The sequence below is a fragment of the Pinus tabuliformis genome, chromosome 7 (assembly GCF_031772625.1).
Source record: "Pinus tabuliformis cultivar Carrire ecotype Pingquan chromosome 7, CPIR1, whole genome shotgun sequence".
Classification (NCBI taxonomy): Eukaryota; Viridiplantae; Streptophyta; class Pinopsida; order Pinales; family Pinaceae; genus Pinus; species Pinus tabuliformis.
This window is the reverse complement of record NC_142293.1, coordinates 160,641,440-160,663,460: the sequence shown is the minus strand read 5'-3', so window position 1 is coordinate 160,663,460 and position 22,021 is coordinate 160,641,440.

Here is a 22,021-nt window from a genome sequence, read left to right as displayed (position 1 = left end):
AATATATCATAAAAAATAATTGATTTTATTTATAAAAACAGGTGTCAACTAGAAATTAAACTTAATAACTATCTTTTAAATTTACACATCTTATAAAATGTACAACGTTGTACAGGAAAGACCTTGTCACAACTAACTTTAAGTGACCAGTTATACAAAGTCCGCCTGTTAAAGCTTTAAGTGACCCATTATACAAATTCCACCTGTTATACAGAATCTTTCTCCAACACCAACAATCTGGAGAGCAACAGCTCATCTCATATGTCTGACGTTCACTCATTCACGCTCTTTGTGGACCATTTCTTTTGGAATCGTATAATCAGGTGGAGGAATTGCTGGGTTAAAAGTAGCTGGAATTGAGGTAAATTTTTTTGTATAAACAGTCTTTGAATTTTTTTTTATAGTGGAAATGGATTAGCGCCATCAAAAACATCTATAACACCTAAAATTTTGAAGTTTAAAAATTATAACTTAAATTTACAAAAATCTTTACAAATTTTCTTTAAATATAATTAGAATTTCTATAACTTTCCAAACAATTCCTTCGCCCCGTTAGACTGGGCGATTTATTTTAAATGGATGATCACAAAGACCACGCGTAAATGCTTCCCAAAAGAATCTTTCTCGGCAATCTAAACAGAGATGCTTCATCTCATATGTCTAACGTTGATTCATCAATGCCTCTCTGCGTCTTTTCATAACACAATGTATGTGCCTGCGTAATTCAGTTTTTCATTTTCGTACAGGTTATTGATTCCATTATGATAGAGAGAGGCGTTTAATTTATGCAGGGAAAATCGATTTCTATAGCTTTTGGTAGATCAGAAGTTCGCTGTATTATGAGTAGTAGTAACTGTAACTGAGGAAGCATTTTGTTGTAAAATATCATATCAGATGAGAGGAATATTAACTTTATGTACCAACTTTAGAGCTATATACGTTTCAGAGTAGTACTATTTTTGTATTTTTGACAGGTTAGTACAGGGAAAAAATTAGCATTATTTGAATTAATTTGTTAATAGGCATTAAATTGTTAATGGACATTAAATGAGTGGAGTTTTAAAAGTATATATTGATTATTGGATAACTGACTTACCAATATTTAATAGTGAACGAATACAACTAAGAGGTTACAGGTTCAAAACCAGAGGGGGTAAAGTATGTATGTCTTCATAGACTTAGCAGTCAAATCACTGCGCGAAGGTGAGTCCCTTATCCCACAAACAAAAAGTCTCATACACCAATTTGGTATCTGGCTTGACTGTGACCTTAAAAGTAAATATTATCATTATTATTATATATATATAAACCTCACTAATTTAACACCAACACATTTAATACCCAGTAAAATACATATTTTTATTTTTAACCATCTAGAAAAACATAGAAATGGAAATGTCAATTCCATAAATTCTCATGTTATCACTTCATGAATGTTTAAATACAGTAGAGTTGTAATGTACCCAATCAAAATTCCTGCGAAATGTTTCTTTGATCCGTAGTTCATCACGTCTCTCCCAATTCTTGGCGTGATCGTAACTTTTTCAGTTTTCTTTTAACGAAATTGCCGCCACAAATAAGCGCTCTGCAGCGCACATAAACCCCATCACCTTATAAATATACCGTCGTATCCAAAATTTGTTGTGCGTACCGCGCGTATGACACGTATCAAGATATGTACTGAGCGTTCAGTACACGTCATAATATGAAATGATTATGCGTGGCAGACAAGCAAGATCGGGACCTACGGTCCATATTGTAGGTGTCCTCCATTTAATGTAATGATTGGGGCTTTGGTTTGTTACGGTGTTTGTGGGGGCAAGGGCTTTGTATTTTATCGATGGAGGGAATGTATGTCCTCATCTATTCTCTTATAGAAATCAACATCATATCCACCCACTTTTTCTGTTGGCCATTCCCTCTATAGTTGTGGTGAAAAATCAATTTTAACATTTAAGGTGAGTGGTGTCACGCCCCTACACCTGTGGTGATCTTCCAATCGCTTGTAGTGAGGTGTGGCACCACCGAATGTTTTTTTTTAACAATACTAGCATCCATGGACTACGCCTACTTCAACATGAACATACTTAGTTTATGTTTTTACGACCGAATAAAGCATTATCCTTTATACTTTAGTGAAGACCATTCTCAATTATTAACCATGTACAATAAACCGAGAACATCAACAATAATCAAGTACAAAGGGAGGGGCAACTCCCAGAAAGTCTGCCCAACAATGTATTATAACAACTTTTCTTCAATAGTACAAATACAAGTGATGCTTGACAATCTTCAAGCCAACACTTAGAATAATTTTACAACAAGGCATAAACCAGCCTTTTTACAACATTCCCTGCACCTTTGCATAAGAAGGAGTGCTCACCCGAGCCACTCAACCTCCCTACCAAATCCTGCATAAAACCGCACACTAGAACTCCCTCAAACCGTAACCGTTCACATAAGACAACTTACGAAGTCCTTAATTCTTATGCGCATGAGATATGCGCATATCCTTCCAAGACTACGCACTTTTCCCCTTGTCCTTATGCGAGAGTTATGAGCGAAGATCGTTGGTGATTATGAGCTCCATACATGTTTTATTTATATGCTTGCATCATGCTTATTCACCTTTAAGGCCGACCACTTAACTTATGTCATGAAGCCCTCCACATAATATTTTATGATGTCGGCTTTGTTATATTTTATGCCCCATGTGAATGCGTATAAAACCTTCGTATACTCTTATAACATGTGCATATAAGTGAGGAATGACACTTAGTCATTTTTCGGTGTGCATAGTTTTGTCGTATTTATCGTCGCAAGCTGACCGCATATCGTCGCACTTGTGTCGCAAACCGTCGTTCAGCGCGCCCGCGCGCCTGCCCGCGCGCCCGTCCGCGCCCGTGCACGATCGCCCGCCCGGCGCCCGTCGCACCCGCAACCGGAGGTCCTAACATTCTCCTCCACCTGAAGTCGTTGTCGTCCTTGACAACATACCATCATCCATGATGTTGTTTCCTCCACATAAGGCAAACACCACCGCAACATATGTAGAACCACTGTCATCTGCAATATGTTGTCCATGTGTGTGTCTCCTCCAAAGTGAAGAGATCATCTCATCAAACCGACTCTCGATGTGCCCCATTCAGGTCCATGAAGCCCTCTCCATCATCTGCAACGTGCCATCCTCAAGTCTTCATAGAAACAAGTATGCACTTGTCTTACCTATTCATGTGCTGCCCATGATCCTTGATCAAATCAGCTCTCATGTATAGAAAGTTGTTGAGTCTCGGCTCAACCCATGCTCAAGTGTATCACCAAAGCATCATCATTGTATTTCATCACTTCAAAGTGCCCCTTATCGATCATCTACATCAAGTCATTCTTCCAAGCCATGCCCATACATGTACTTTGAAAGTATGCATCCCATACTGCATCAAAGTCACCTGACCTCAGCTCCTCAATGTGTTAGATCTTTAAGTCCACCATGCATGAAGTCCCTAAGTCACAACAATCCCATGTCCTCATGAGCTCCATAACCCATCCCCATGTAGTAGGAATGCTCCATAGCTGCTCACAAGTCCATCCAAGTCTTCAATCTTATCAACTCTCGGTGTGCCCCACTCAGGTCCATGAAGTCCTCTTCATCATCTGCAATGTGCCATCCTCAAGTCTCCAATCTTATCAACTCTTGATGTGCCCCATTCAGGTCCATGAAGTTCTCTTCATCATCTGCAATGTGCCATCCTCAAGTCTCCAATCTTATCAACTCTTGATGTGCCCCATTCAGGTCCATGAAGTCCTCTTCATCATCTGCAATGTGCCATCCTCAAGTCCCCATGTCACACTAGCAAGTCCTCCTGCATAACATTCCTGCCCTAGCACTCCTCTTTGGATGTCCCTTGACATCTCTACAAGTGCTTCTACACAATTTCCTTGCATAGGTCTGCCATGCCCCATATCTTCAAGTCTCTAACCTGATGTCCATGACTAAGTTGCCCATGTAGTCCAACCAAGTAGACACATCACAACATCTGGCCATCCCATCCAAGTCTTCAACTTTCGGTTTAGTGAACTCGGTCACCCAACCATCTCATCATCATGTCATGAGTCCCTTCATCATAGCTCCTCCACCAAAGTGTCCATCAAGACTTGCTCTTGGTCTCGGCCATGACAAGTCCACCCAAAACATCACAAGTGTGTGCCCTCCTCAACCTGTCCATGAGTCATGCCGGGCACTTAGCCAATTCATGTGGCTAAAGCATGACTCATTCTTCCACAACGATCATCAAGTTCCACCCTTGTCCCGGGTCCTTGCACCTTTCATCATAAGGTCACAAGTAACCCCAACAAGCTTTCCAACAACTGACAATCCTTGCTCTTCCATACAAGGTTCCATCATAGTCATCCATGGTGAGATGTCCTCTTGCCTTGGCAAACTGGCTTTGCCCTTCCCTGCACATGGTCCATCTTCCAAATGCCCAAATGAAACACAAGTATCAATACTTACTTCATCATCATGAGGCTCCTCCCTGTGAGTGACCTCATCCATCCATGTTGACAAACTGCACGACCCTAGTTCAACTTGATCAACCTCAAGTTCATCCTCCATCATAGTCGTGTTTGCAACATCTTCATCACAGAAGGGGACAACAATAGCCTTGTTGCCCTTCAAGAATTCTTGTCCAAGTATCACATCGAAGTCATTCATCTCCATCACTATGAAGTCCAACTGACTCTTCCATTCTTTCATCTGTACAGGTACATCATGTACCAAACCTGCCACCTTAGCTCTAGAGTTTACTGCCTTGACCTCCATATTAGATGTCAGCCCAGCCTCTTTTGCTAACCATGTTGTCATAAAGTTATGTGTAGCACCTGTGTCTACCAGAGCTTGAATGGTCTTGCCATGAACCATCAAGTCTACGAAACCCAGACTATTCATCCATGATTTCTCCATAACCTTATCTGCATCGGCTTCACCTGTCATCAATTTCCAAGTGTCCTCACACTTGCTCCACCAGCTCCTGACCGAGCTCTGATACCAACTGTCACGCCCCTACACCTGCGGTGATCTTCCAACCGCTTGTAGCGAGGTGCGGCACCACCGAATGTTTTCTTTTAACAATACTAGCACCCGTGGACTACGCCTACTTCAACATGAACATACTTAGTTTATGTTTTTACGACCGAATAAAGAATTATCCTTTATACTTTAGTGAAGACCATTCTCAATTATTAACCATGTACAATAAACCGAGAACATCAACAATAATCAAGTACAAAGGGAGGGGCAACTCCCAGAAAGTCTGCCCAACAATGTATTATAACAGCTTTTCTTCAATAGTACAAATACAAGTGATGCTTGACAATCTTCAAGCCAACACTTAGAATAATTTTACAACAAGGCATAAACCAGCCTTTTTACAACATTCCCTGCACCTTTGCATAAGAAGGAGTGCTCACTCGAGCCACTCAACCTCCCTACCAAATCCTGCATAAAACCGCACACTAGAACTCCCTCAAATCGTAACCGTTCACATAAGACAACTTACGAAGTCCTTAATTCTTATGCGCATGAGATATGCACATATCCTTCCAAGACTACGCACTTTTCCCCTTGTCCTTATGCGAGAGTTATGAGCGAAGATCGTTGGTGATTATGAGCTCCATACATGTTTTATTTATATGCTTGCATCATGCTTATTCACCTTTAAGGCCGACCACTTAACTTATGTCATGAAGCCCTCCACATAATATTTTATGATGTCGGCTTTGTTATATTTTATGCCCCATGTGAATGCGTATAAAACCTTCGTATACTCTTATAACATGTGCGTATAAGTGAGGAATGACACTTAGTCATTTTTCGGTGTGCATAGTTTTGTCGTATTTATCGTCGCAAGCTGACCGCATATCGTCGCACTTGTGTCGCAAACCGTCGTTCAGCGCGCCCGCGCGCCCGCCCGCGCCCATGCACGATTGCCCGCCCGGCGCCCGTCGCACTCGCAACCGGAGGTCCTAACAAGTGGGATTCTTGTTGCAACCGCATTAGATTTATAAGTAATTGTTTTGAAGAAGTTGGAGAGCCAAACAATGTGATTGGCAAAAGAAATGAAATGAACTATCACATAGTTGTTTTCATCGCTCAAGAATTTCCAATTTGACTACAATTTTATGATACCTTTGCCTACAATTTTATGATACCTTGTCAAAGCTTTTTCATTATCTTTTGTATATGTCAAGGGGAGAATTTCTAAATATATATTTCTTTTCCATTAAAAATGATGCAATAAATATTTGTTTCTTTACAATATCAAAGTATCAATTTCACTTATACCTAATGATCTATACCTGATTTGCCATGTATCTACCAACAATATTAATTCCAACTAATTCCATTTGCATTTGAAATATTTCATCACATAATTTAAAGATCCTACTATCATGGCATATGATACATCAGACATATAACCCTTTTCTTCTTTACTACTAGGACATAATAGTGAAGAAAACTTAAAATAGAAGCAAAAAGAATATTTACATGTTTCACATTCCACATTCCACATATTTCTACTGTGATAACCAAGGCATACCATTTTCCTATCTCTTTATATTTATATTCCCAAAATTTCCTTTGCTACTACTAGATCAGTCATAACAAAAGTTCTCATTAAACCATGCTTGCTACAAGCATATTGTCAACACATAGCAACAAGATGATGAACATGGCATTTAAAATTTCAAAACACAATGACCACACTCACTTCTAGTAATATTTTAGCTCACCGTGAAGGAATTGACAAACTTCTTATGCAATTGCTTGGAACACTACTTCACACCATACAATGAGTGCTTGAGCTGAACAAATCTTCTCTTGCAATCTTGAACAACTGATCTTGGATGTTCCACATATCTTTCCTCAGATACCACAGATTTTTGATTTGTTTGAATATTTCCTTCCAACTTGTAAAAGTTTCCTATATGTGTAGGCTTTATAACCATTAGGATTTTCTTAGAGACAGTAATCCACCAGGATTCCCTTGGAGACCGTAATGCACCACCTTAACCTATAATCCTGTAACATCTAGAACCCAAAGCTTGCAAAGAAATTAAATTCTTTTTATACTCAGGTACATGCCTTACCTCTATCAACATCATTACAGTACCATTAAACATTTTAATATTGATTCTCCCAACCCCAATAATCTTACAAAACACATAGTTTCCCATAAGAACAATACTACTATAATTATCTTGATAAAAGAAAAATCAACTCCTATGTGGGCACATGTGATTAGAACTACTAGAATCTAACATCCATTCTTCATGACATGGAGAGACATTACAGATAGATAAAAATTCATCAACCATATCTGAATTTGACTAAACCAGATTTACTTTCATCTTGGAGTCATCCTTCGATTCTTATCTATTCCAACAAAATTTCTTAGATGCCCAGTTTTTCCACAACGCCAACATTGAAACTTAGCCTTCTTTTCATTTGAATTGGATCATAATGTACCTCTTGACATCTCTTCTCTTTCTTTAGATCAACCTCTTGATATCATTACTTCTAATATGGAGTTTTATAGACTTGATTTCATATGCATCTCCTCAAACAATAATGCTCCCATAATAGAATCATAGACAAGAGAGTCAATTGTACTAATGTGAATGGAAGTGACTATATGATAAAAGATATAGGAAACAAACACAATAAAATCACTCCTTAATCTTACTCAACAATCCTTACATCCATACTAGTTAAGTAGCATACAATTGTATTAAAAACATTCAAATGATTAACAATTTGGTATCCACTTTCATATGTAGACTATATAGTTGTCTCTCCAAGTAGATTTGATTTTTCAAGGATTTTGTCACATAGAGGCCCTTCATTTTGCTCCATAGGCCTAAAGTTGTTTCCTCTATAATACTTATTGAAAAGGACATTGTGTACTATACACAAACAAATAGTGTTGAGGGCTCTCACATCTAAATATTTCTAGTCTTCATTAGACATACCCACTACTTTCTTTCTCTTTCCATCCAATTCCTTGTGCAAACCTTGTTGCATGAAGAAATCTGTTAGGCCCCTATACTACTAGTGTAACCCATTATTGTTATTAGTATAACCCACTTATTATATTGATGTACCCATGTAGTGCCCATATTGTTACTATTGTGCCCCATAGAAGCCCACTATTGTTATTATTGTGCCCTTACATTATTATTGTTATGTCGGCTCTGATTATGTTATGACCCCTTAGACTCCTATATATAGAAAGGAGGTATTTTCATTTGTATCATCGAAGAATTGTTCATTTATGTAATGTAAAGGAGGTTGCCCCCTCAAAGAGGCTGAATTATAAGGCATTGATCTATCTTTTCTATCTTTTCTTGAGCTGGTTTCATAACATTTGGTATCAGAGCTTTGGATTCTAGGGTTTCGCTGCTCCAAACAGGTCATCGTGGCATTTTCGCTATAACTTTTTTTCTGTGACGTTTCGGAAGTCGCAAACAAAACCCATTTGAGAAGAAATAGCGCTGAACCTTGGGTCCGAATTTCAGAGCTTTTCGCGCAATATTTGCGGAGATATGATCTGAGGAATTTGGTTTTTTTGCAGACTCCTGAATTACATTCAAAATAGGTGACCTAGGGAAAATAGTCATAACTTTCTCTCTAGGGATCGGATTGAAATTTCATAAAAAGGTACATAAAGAGGACAGACTGTAGTTTCTTGTATGCATTTTTCAGATCCAAAGGTCGAAACAGTGACACGTGGCACTCCATACAAGTTCGCTCTTCTGGAAAGGTCTATAATCATGTCATCTTAGGAGATTGTGCATAACTCTTCCTTAGAGAATCCAATTTGGATCAAACTAGTGGCATTGGAAAGAGGACACAGAGGGCTACTATAGGTCGCAATTTCAAAACTTAAAGATCTGAAAGTACAGAGTTACAGTCGTTTCAAGGTCAAGCTCCTAAAATCACGAAATAAATAGATGAGGAAGTTTGATGGCAAGGATCCGGTAAGCTGGATACTTCAGATGGAGCAATATTTTGATCTACATGGTGTACAACTGTTACAAAAGGTATGTATTGCATCTTCATATTTAGAACCAGATCAATTTTTATGGTACAAAGGGCTTTGTTCTTGTAAACAACTTGTTACGTGGTCAATTTTCATAGAGGAGATGATAGCACATTATCAGGATACAAAGAGCAACACCTTCTTTAGAGCAACACCACAACAATTGGAAAGAGTAAAAGGGCTTTGTGACATAGTGGAAAGAAAAATTATGGAAAGCAAGAAGCGTACCCCTCACAACTATAAAGATGGAAGTGTTGTTTCTCCTAGCCTTCCACAACCTACAAGGGTTACACTACAACAATTGGAAGGAAAAAGAGAAAAAGGGCTTTGTTACAATTGTGATAGAAAATGCACTAATGGTCATAAGTGTGCCGAGAAGAAATTATTTTACATAGAATATGAAGAGGAGGAAGAAAAGGATCAAGAAACATCAAAAGAAGAAGATATACGCCAGGACCCCACCCCAGAGTAAGAAGAAATGAATTAGACCATATCTTGTAAAGCATTGGCAACAATTACCACTCCTCAAACTCTCAAGATAGAAGGACATATCAAGAAGAAAAAGGTGCAAGAAGTGAAAGATCACATCGAGAAAGAAGAAATTAATCCAACCATATCTTGTAATTCATTTTTTGAAATTACCACTCCTCAAACTATCAAGATAGAAGGACATATCAAGAAGAAAAATGTTCAAGAAGTGAAAGATCACATCGAGCATCAAGAAATGAATCCGACCATATCTTGTAAAGGATTGGAAGAAATTACCACTCCTCAAACTCTAGAGATAGAAGGACATATCAAGAAGAAAAAGGTTCAAGCAGTGAAAGATCACATCGAGCATCAACAACAAGTTCTCCAAATTTTAGAGGATAACGCTACTTCGGTGCAAAATCAAACGAAAGAACAGGTATATCAACATTGTAGTGAAAAATGTTTTGATGTAGGTGATTTGGTATTTTTACTGCTACATCTCAAGCAAGCTATTTATGAGAAGGAAATGTTGGAAATACTACATGCACTTAAAAAATGGCGACCTTACCGAATGGGAAGACTCTTCAAGGATGAGGATGTGGAAGCATTATTTTGTTCTATTTATATTATTTAAACAGATTGGATAAACGAAGCAAGGGATGAATGGAAGAAGGATGAAGAAGTATGGCCACTTATTCAAAAGTTGCAAAAGATCCCAATTCAAACAATATTGCCAGAAATTGAAGAGGAAGGAAAAATCATATTGGAACCTAGAGCAGTCACAGAAACAAGAACCCGACAACTATGAAATCGATCAATTTCAGAGTATCTCATCAAGTCGAAGAACTTACCCGCTAAATATTCCACATGTGAGGACAAGAATTTTATACAGAAGCATGCATCAAGAACTACTCAAGCGTTGAGGACAACGCTTTTTGAAGGAGAGGGGCATGTTAGGCCCATATACTACTAGTGTAACCCCTTATTGTTATTAGTATAGCCCACTTATTATATTGATGTACCCATTTAGTGCCCATATTGTTACTATTGTGCCCCATAGAAGCCCACTATTGTTATTATTGTGCCCTTACATTATTATTGTTATGTCAGCTCTGATTATGTTATGACCCCTTAGACTCCTATATATAGAAAGGGGGTCTTTTCATTTGTATCATCGAAGAATTGTTCATTTATGTAATGTAAATGAGGTTTCCCCCTCGAAGAGGTTGAATTCTAAGGCGTTGATCTATCTTTTCTATCTTTTCTTGAGCTGGTTTCATAACAAAATCACCCATCTTGAGCTTCCATAACTTGAATCTATTCTTCCTATTGAACTTCTCCACCTCAAACTTTGTATCCATTATCTTTTCCATCCTCAACCAATACTCTCCTTTGGAATTGTACAACTTAATCTAGTGCTATGTTGGTTCGAAGAAAAATAAAATAAAATAAAAAATTCCCATGTAGATATTATAGAATTAAGAAATTTATGAGTAGGCTACATGGGACTAATTTCTCCAACGTACATAATGATTCATATTTGTAATGTACAAAGGAACACCTCTAGAATGTATTCTTATCCCTCGTGTTGTCAATTAAAAATATACAAGACATACCGTTCTTATATTACTAGGTAGAAAAAGCCTAAGGGCCCTTCTTTACAACCTCTCTTGCAACAAGTTCAACTGAAAATCCTCTGTAGGCCTTTACAACTTTTTAAAACCATAGTTCTTTCCATATACCATAAGAGGAAATTATCAGCCTACCTTGAGCTAGTTTAACATAAGGATCTCAAATGCACTTGTTAAATGTTAACTTTAAAATCAAAGCATATATAATCCCAAATACATGAAAATGTTGAGACGTTAATTTTATTTTAAGGCATATCCTTGAGTTAAAATCACAAAGACAAACCTCAAAGTATACTACTACCTTCAAACTTGTACTTGGTCCTTCATCGATGTAAAAAATGATTCAAGTAAATTTGATAGTCTATCCTACTTCAACAATTAGTTGCATGGATGATTCACTATGGGTTTGAAATTTTTTGGCAACATCCTTAGTGAGGGACATGAACTAGTGAGTGTGGGGGTTGCAATGTGCCATGTGAGTTTTGTTGACATAAATAAAGAAATTTATGATGAGCATAATGGTGGAAACAAGATTTCACCTTGTATGAAAGGAGGGCTCAACAAAAGCGAATAAACTTATTCTACTACCAACAAACAACTTAATGAGTCAATATTTCAACCTAAATTTCTCTATTGCTTTGTTTGGTAGAACCATCAATTTTAAAATGGTAACTTACCTGCCATGCCTCAATCAAACTTAGTGAAAATTCCATTGGCCTCCAATGTAATTCAAATGGATAAATTCTTAGGTAAGTTGGGCTTAAAATTCATAAAGGATATAAAGGTGGCATAGATGGTGGTTGCCTAGGTCCCATTTGATGCTATATTTGTGACAAAATATAGAATATCTCTTGGTATTTTCCATAGTTAAGGACAATGATGTGTGGTCACTGTAGAGTTAAGAGCCATGTAATTAAGTATTTCCTTGATTTGATAACCATTTCAAAGATTAGGGAAAGATAAAGGAAGTAAAATTTGTTGATCTCACAACCATAAAATAATGCAAATATTTGAGATTCTAGAATTAATGTAGCGACCCGAGGTGTCGGCATATAGAACTCGATGACCCTAGACTTGAAAAACATATCATAGAAGGAAACTCCAATGAATCCTAGCTTCAATGTAAAAAAGAAAATAATTATTACAAGGAGGCTTTGGAGACCATGCAAGATATAGCTATCACACTTGGTTAAGGTGCTAGTAATGATTCCATGGCTTGGAGCACTCCTATATGTTTAGGGTAGTAGCATAATTAGGAGCTATCATTAGGAAAAAAACTGGGGATAACAATAGAATTAAAGAAATATAAGACTACTTCCAAGGCCTAATTAAGGTCCTAGATGATAAACGTATAATGGTAATTTTATGGGAAACATTGGCAAGTTGGTGGAAGGATGGAAATATGACCCTATCTATGCTCCCCTACCTCAAAGAAGATTTTGAAAGATAGGAAAAAAAAACCTAAAATATTCTAAGAGTTCAAAATGAATGCCCAAATCCATGTATAAGAGATCCATGCTGTAATGTTGGATCTAGGATCTTACATAAATATCCTTTTGAAGAAATTGTGGGAATCAATGGGAAAACTTTGACTAATATTTTCACCCATCATGTTATGGATGTCCAATCAGTACAAGATATATCTTATGCCATTTGGAGGTTGTGGAAGCTCATTAGGGAATAATCAAGATATTAATAAGATTTAGAGGTCATGAAAAGCACTGAAAAGAAGGAAACCTACCTTGTCTTGTTAGGATTTGAGTTATCTCAAGAATGAAGAACCATAAATAAAACAATACGGGAGATGTCATTCAAGGAATATGGGATAGAGTCATTCATCCCATCCACCCTTAAATATGGAGAATATACATAGGGACATTGGATGAGCTAATGACTAGTAGTGCAATAGATTAATTGTTTAATTTAATGATAGGAGTGTGGGAGGATTATATGAATTCCATTTTAGATGGAGAAATTAGATAGAAGACTACTCGATCTTATGATTCAATATCTAGGAGGCATTCCAAGAATGGAAAGACAATAAACATAAGATGTCATCTTGCTATTATGCTATGGTAACATATATTCCCTAGACTGGGACTGAGCTACGTGATCCCCCCATTTTTTATGGGATAACAAATGTGGAGGAATTGATAGAGGATTTGAGCTTAGATTTTATAGAAGAGAAAATGATACTAATTTCGGATTTTAACTTGATTTCCACACCCTATATATGGTGGGTCACACAAGGAAACAATATTCATAATTAGGAAAAAGTGTAGCAAACCCTGCAACATCAATTTACTCCACTACTTGAGTAGTAGATGATTGATATTTTTGGAAGTGACATAATATCTTATAGATCCTAGAGGTATATGAAGGAATAATAGACTATATATTACATATAGGATGGCATATTTAGAATGGACTAAGAAAAAAATCCCATAAGAACATTGGGTATACAATTTCATTCACACATTCAAGCCCATGGCCAAGGCTTCGTACTTGGATAAGGAGACACGAGGATGTATCAACACAAGGAAAAACATTAAAGAAGTATTATTATCAATGTTCTAATATATTAGTACGTGTTGTAGCGGCTACAACCACCCTCCAAATTTTTTCTTTCACTTCATTTGGAGCCTCCCCCCTCAAAATCACAACAGTTATCTTGCATTGATCAAGTACTTGTGTTTACTTGATGTTATCTATAGTTTAACATATTTTGTTAACTTACTTGTCCTGTTGGTCAACCACAAGCTGACCCAACACTTGGTTCACATTTGGTCATTGGGATGTCGGGAAAAACTGTGCAATCCTGGAGGTTAGTCTCTCTTCCCCTCAGGAATTACGCAGAGAAACCCAACAGCTGCCCTACACTAAAAAAATGTGCAAAGTAGGCAAGCCGACACTGCTCTCCAGAAATGCACAGAGCAAGCCAACAACACTACTCTAGAAAATTATGTAGAGGTGGCCAGCCAACCAAGGCCACTAAGCCCAGAAACAATGTAGAAGCTTTCCCTCAGTGACTGTCTAGTTCATGCGCTAGTAGGTTTCCCGGTTCCCTCCAGAACTGTGTAATCCTTCCTTGCATACCAGGCAACTTTTCCAAAAAAAGAAAAAATGAAAAAGTGAAACAAATCATACCTAGATTTTAGGGATCTAATTTTAGCAGCGGGAGTTACATGCAAATTCATTTTTAGAAACTTCCCGCCAAGTGTCACTTTTTCTTAGATTGTGGCATGCACTTCATAAACCATAAGTTCACCAAATCTATTTAAAGGATGCCTTAGAGATCATTCTTCACATTCGATCTTGGAGCTTTGGAATTGTCGAGGCATCTAGGAACCTTCGGCATAGTCGACACAACTTTTCCAGGTAAGTTTTGCTTTTCATGCCTTTTGCCGTTTTTTTTGCCGCTTTTATTTCTTTGCTTGTATGAGTTTTGTTTTCCTTTTTTTATTGAATTATTGTTGGCATTTCAATGTGTTTTAACTTGTAGAAGTGTTGTTTCCAGCTTTGCATTGCCTTTCCTTAATGTCGCATGCATAACATTGTTTCTGCACTAATAGTCGCCATTGTGACGACTCTCTTCATGAGCTTCATGGTTTTATCGTTTGTCTGATTTCTGCACTTGCTTGAATTGCATGCATGTTTATTCACTCAGATCTACACCATTTTTTCACACACATTCTATCCTTCGCATTTTCAGGTTTCCATTGGGAAGATCCGGGCTGTCTTGGCCCAGATCTTGTGTGTCCCAGCATGATTTGTTCATTCCTTGCAGTCAAGGCTCTACCTTGCCTCCAAGAATTTCACAAAGGCTACCCACAATAGCCCCACCTATGCTCTGTACAATCTTAGGAGGCAGTGCCCCAGTCCTGCCAACTAGAACTGCACATTACGCAGTTCCATCCAGCAACCCAGCCTGACTAATTTACGCATTATGTAGTTTTAGTCAGAAGTGAGCCTCATTGGACTGCATTGCATAGTTCTAGTCCGTAGTGAGCCTCACTGGCAGCTGAGACTGTGTAATGCGCAGTTCTAGCTGATAGTCTCATAGCCTCCCAGAGTTAATGCTATGAAATCTTACCCAACATTCACCAGTATGTTGACAGTTGATTCTTGAGTTTCTTTATGTTTTTAGGCGACATTTTCCTGTTGTGAGTGTCTTCTCTGTCTCTAGGTACCATATTTTTTTAAGCAGCTTCTCAGCATTATAGGTATCATGGCCTCCAAGAGAGTTGGATCAAAAGACACAGGTGAAAGTAGTACTGAAGATGTGGTTGAGCAGGGGTCTATGAGCTTGCCCCTGTACAAAGACAGACACCTGTTCACGGAGAAAGACATGAAGATCACATGGTAGGACATTAACACTATTTTCACAGGAAACTTCGAGGAGAATTGGGAGGACTGAAAAGTATATGTCAATATTCATAATTTAGGATTGTACAAGGTTGCATGCAGGTATCCCACCTTCCCATGCGTAGATGTGATCCACTGAATTGTCTCACACACTGATCTCGAGACAATGATACTGAGCAGTGACAGTGGAGTAGAGATTTCTTCGTTCAGGACAAAAGATTATTAGCAGATGTACCATTTGCCATAGATGGTGAATAAGATGGATGCACTATTCCACACTCCTAATAGCATCATGATTACAAGAGACATCTTGAAGCATTGGGTAAGGGAGCCATCAAATTTCAGGATGACACCCAACCAGATCTATAAGACGAAGACACTCAAGAAGGCTTATCAATTCTTGGTCATCTTTGCATGCCACTTGTATGGCCAAGGGAGTACGGAGACCTTCCCACAGAGTTGGGTTGTTATGTTGGATTAGCTGGCAAGTGAAGGCAAACCTTTCAACTGGTTCGACATGTTGGCTCTCCAGCTGAAAGTGCATGTATCCAATGCTTAGAGTCCGCCCAAGGATCAACAAGAAATATTCTTCATGTCTGCCTACCTACTCGATGCAATCTGTTCTCATCAACAGTTTCCTGGAATGGGTTGGGCATGGACACCTTCAGAGAATTTTGTGAATGTATATTGCAAGTTTCTCTCAGACTACAGCTACCGAGGAGTCATGGCTAGACTATCTGACCATTTCATCGCCCCTTTGTACATGATGATCTTTGAACAAGATCTACCTTGCATGTCCCAGGAAGTAATGGAGGCATTGCTAAACATTGCATATTGGTATGCCTCACCTGATGGCACCTTCATCAGGATGTACAACGAGGAGAAAGCTCTGCATGCATTGTCGAGGTTTTCCATGGACAAGCTGGTAATGCAGGAGGTTGCATACAACATATCGACAGGGGTATTAGCTGGATTGCATAGGAAGAAGAAGGCACCATGGCCTATGCTTCCTTTGTGAATTGGGTTTTTAGAGTTTGAAAGAAGCAGATGTCAAGGTCGAGGAGCACTAAGAGTTTCAATCTGTACGATCCACATGGATTATGTAGGGATCACTATGCAAGAGTATACTATTCTTGGATCCATGGGACGTTTCATTAGCCAGAGCAAGATCCATGGAGATATTATTATAACTCCTCTAGGATCAAAGAACCGATCAGAATGGCAGTAGAGTAGCTACCAGTACTCAAGGCAGCAGTACCACAGGGAGCAACAACAATAACAACAATAAGAAACAAAGCTGTGCAAGACAAAGGCAAGAGGAAGATTGTCGAAAGTACATAGATGGAGCAAAGCTACAATTTTAAGGAAGACCCACTCATAGAAAGAGTAGATTTGGAGATAGAAGAAAAGAGGCACTATCGAAGCATGAGAGTAGCACAAAGAAAGAGGGAGAAGCAAAGACTAAAGAAGCAGAGAGGAAGCTGCAGGAAGTAGAGCAGAAGCTCAAAGAAGAACAAGAGTTGTGAAGAAGAGAGAAGGAAGCACAACATGAACAGGAAGAGGAACAGGAACGAGAGGAAGTGCAAGGTGCACAGACAACACAAACCACGTCGATATAGGTTGAAGACTCTGAACCAACAATATATGAGGAACATAGTGGGTAGGAATAGGAACAATAACTTGCTCTGTAGGATGAGATGATAGTAGAATAGATGGACCTGAAGAGGGAGTAGATGGAACAAGATCAGGACACCGACCTCATGCCAAAAGCAACTGAGGTCACCCCATAGGCTTCACCAGTTCCAGCAATAGAGCAAGTCCCTACTGAACAAGGAGATACTATTCTCCTTGAGGATAATCCAGGAATAAATGTGTACAACATAGTCTTTAATGAGTCACAATGTAGAGTTATACAAATACGTAGAGTGCACACCTCGAATGAGCATGCATCACCTACGTACTTTGAAGAACAGGTGATTGTGTCAGATGTACAAAGACATCCATATGCCTTGGCCGATGCTACAAAGGCTTATGCTAAAGCCATGAGCTCAAGGATGAAGTTTTTGATAGCAGAAAATGAGTGCATGGCTAAGGAGTTGCAAGTAGTGAGACAAAGAGAGGAACAATCACAGTATTCACTAGAGTAGAGATGAAGAAAGCGATACTTGTTGAAGTATTGGTTCTTGAGACAATCAAACAAAAATTGTATGATTGGTCCATTACCATGCACAAGGCAGTTATCCATCTACATGGTCATTAGCAGTGTTGCACCAAGATAGCACGAAAATTCACAGATATACATGTTGTTGTTGATCATGTACATATATGGACAATGAGGTATAAGGGAGCCTCCCTTCACTTGCACAAGATGATGAAGCCACAGGTAGAGTTGGACAAAGCACACATCTGGAGTTTGATTCAGAACTATGAGGAACTCCTGCCATTCACCACCAGTGTTGAGGATTCATACGCATGGTTGTTCAAGAGTTTGGATGTCATGGTGAGAAAATATGGCACCTCGTTGATTCGTATGCTCACCGAGGCCAAGGAGAAGAACCAATTTAGATAGAAGTTCGACGCGTACTTTGATTATTTGATGCTCATAGCCACCAACGCAGATTTGTAATTCAGTGCAGATAAGATGCAGATGTACATCGTCGGTCCGACCTTGCTCAGGACTAAGTTGCGCATGTTATAGGACGGGTTGGACAAAGGTTCCAAATAAGTATACCCGAAAGCAATGGAGGTAAGTGTTCATTTCCAGGAAGACATTCAAAGAGTACGTGGACACCATTATGTACTAGAAAACATGGCATCAGTTCGTCACCAAGGATCACAGAGAGGATGTTGATGAGCTAGTATTTCTACAACCATCTGAGTCTTAGTGTTGTCTTTTTTGGTTGACTCAAGCATATTTTTGTCCCACATGGCTATATGTGGAAAATTATTGTAAACATGATGTAAAGTGAAATTCCAAGTGTCATTAGTGGAATGTAAACAATCATATGTAATGTAAAAGGTTATGTAATGAAGTTGAAGAGTCATGAGGGTAGTCCAAGAGTCACAAAGAGGAATGTCAAGGGTCACCCTACCCTTTGTTATAAATAGAACCTCATAACTCATAGAAGAGGGTTTTGGGAGCCAAGCGTTTGCTAGGCATTGTTTAGAGAGGGCTTGGAGAGTAATGTGATGAGCCTTGGCTTCTCCATAGTGTAGGGCGAGTACATCTTTTTGGAGGAGTAGACGGTGTTGACTGTAACGTTCCACTATTGGGGCTAGTGGTTGTCATAGTTGTATGTATGGATGTAACTTTCACTTTTATATAATATAACAAAGCCAACATGTCTTCATGCATATGTTTTTATTGTAGTTCGATTATTCTAGTTACTTTAGCAATGTATGTCATTTACCTTATCCATTTGTGTATGAACTATTTCATATACGATTATATGAATCTTGTTGAAGTCGTGTTGTTGGTTTAACCCATCACTTTGGATTGTCAACTATTCTGATTTCCATCTTGTGATGTCATTAAGCTCATGTGTTCCTTTTAGGTTGCGTACTATTACATGCTTCTAAGGGGCACACTTCCTTTTCCCCTCCGTGTGTTAGAACCTCCCCATGCATCTCTCTTGACTCGTTGCAAGGTCACAAAGTTGCTTCCAACAAATATATCTTGCTTACCTGTGCGCGCTATCACATTCAAGGCATAAATTTACTACCCACTATTGGGAATCCTGCTCTAAATGGTTTGAGGTCTAGTTGGGACTTCTTACCGGGGAGATCCCGTGACATGTTGGCAGGTCTAACACCATTAAAATTTATGGCGCTAGAAGGAGGGCCAAATGACAAGATGAGTCCTCAAAATTTGTTTTGAATCCCTAAACATCTATCATGACTTATGTTACAGTTCACCCTATGAGATGTATGTCTTATGGAAATGTGTTTGAAGTCTCGAGGGACTTCTGGGATTTCTTGTCAGAATACACATATGAAGGTGAAAGCAGAACAACTTGGCCTAGGCATAGAGATGCTTTCGCAGCTCTCTATGATACCATGGAAGACCCTGAGGATTATGTGGCCTGCTCTCTTTTCACATTCACGCTTCAAGGGCACCCATTGCAATGGTGTGTCACACTACCTGATAAATCTATTCACTCTTTCAACCAGTTTGTTGAAGAGATAGACCATGCTTTCCATCATTATTACCGTAACACACTCAAAAAGAAACGTTACAATTACAAAAAGCACCTGATGAATCCCTTGTATAATTTTGGGATCACTTTCGTAATCTCGCCTTTCAAATCCTAGAGGATGAAATTGATTGGAAATTTCTTTGTGAAATATTTCAATACCTTCTTCACATATCTGAAAATCCACAAGTATTAGAATCATTCAAACCCCTCCCAACATACCTCGGTGTTAGAGCTTCTAAATCAAAGGCATACAAGGTTGTTGTCACAAGTGACTATCCGTCCTCATCTCATCAAACATCTTTAGCCTCGCAGTGCAAGGTGGGAGAAGGTGCGCACCCATTTGTTGAACTGTCACATCCTCCCACCCCACCTACCTTGATTTCTATGAAGATTTGGCTTGCAAGACTATTGGTTGTCACATGGAATTGTTTCCTCAATCTTTATCCTTGTGCTTTGTTGATGCTCTGGATTTTACTGTGTCGTGTTCTCCTATTCTAGACTCCACAGTTGTTGTTCATGAGGATCAAGCTTTTATCGGAGTTGGTGTTGAAAAACCAACCTGCGCTATCATTTATGATGAGTAGGTGTGGGAATCTAAAGAAGAACCTGTTGTATCTCCCAGAGACAACCTTGGATTGCTTACAAGACCAGTGCCATGGATCATCTAAATTGGTGTGTCTCAAATGATTAATGGAAACTGGAGACATCACTTATGTTCTATAAATACATATATCTATATAGGATATGTGCTGGTTCATTTATCCAAATAAATAAAACATGGATTTCTGGTACTTCCTCACACATCAGATCTCAAAAATATGCATGAAAATAGTGGAGGCCGAGTAATTCAAGGGCTTACAACTTAATAAGATTTTGTAGAGCATATGAGAGAGGATAACGAGAAAGAGAAACTCATCACGTAGAGCATAAGGCTTCAAGCATTCTACACTTAACACATAGAGTTTGAGGCATTAAGGATTTCTATACTTATTTGAGTTACAAGAAAAAATAATGGGTGAAGGAGGGGCAGAATGCTGTGATTCATGTGCTGTAGTTTAAAGAGATGATTTCAATAACCCACACAGGTATATGCATCTATAGTATTGAGAGAAGTGAATCTATGATATAATTACAGGCACTTTCATTCACATATCAATACAAATAAATCTATGAGGAAGCTTGAAACATTTCTAACAGCTATAATTTACATGAATACAGAGAGGAAAGATGAACATAAAATGAGATTTAAAAGAGGGAACACATACTATAATTCTTGAAGGGGGAATCACCAATCTTTCCTTAATATTATGAAAAGATATGTTTTACAAAGAAAAATAGTCTGAAAATAACATGTAGTCTTTTCTATGGAATTTCTGAACCATTTCTAAGTCTTGCTTTCCCCTATTTATCTAGAGAAGGGAGCAAGAACATTCATTATAGAAAGATATATCTGGCCTAATCTCAGTTGTCAGGTCGACTAGCTATCTCAGCTAGAGATGGCTTAGTGGCCCAAAAGATTATAAAATTAAAAGCCTCATTGAAAGGAGGCATGTTACAATACAACAAATAAATAAACATAAGATGTAAAATATACAAATATTTCCTTGCCCATCCTATGATCGTCTCTACTGCAAGAGTTGTTCTACTTAAGGTATGGACTCTTGCGCTGCTTCACCCACCTCTGTGTTTTCTGCCTCTAATTCGTTTGGCGTTGGCTCCCAGACCCGTGTCACAGTGGGCTTCTTCTGGATCAAACCATCTCGTGCTTTCAATGCACCACCTATTCCTCTTAAAACCATAGCTATCGACCCATCACACTGTTTAAACCTCAGTCCTACACTATCGGTGCCTTGACGTGGTGGGTGATATGTATTACCGTGTAATAGTGCAGTGTCTCAAGGATGGTAAATTTTTGGGGTGAATTTTAGCCCAAGGGCGAAATTTTTATAAAACACCCATTTCATATATTTTAGCCCAATTTTTATTTAAAAAGTAATTATTTTTTTCATTTTAGCCCAAAAAAAGGGGCGAATAAACTATGAAAAGACTCATTTGACCTGATTTTCCTGGTTTGGGAGGTTATATTCCATTACAATCGCCGGATTTTCTGCTTTGTAATGTTAAATTCGTTTGCAATCGCCCTGATTTCTTCTATGAACGACTCTCTATTTTCAAATCTGGTTTTCATCGATAGAAATGGTGTAAATAAATAAAAATATAAATAAAGTGGAAGTATGGTAAATAAATAAAACCTTTTTTT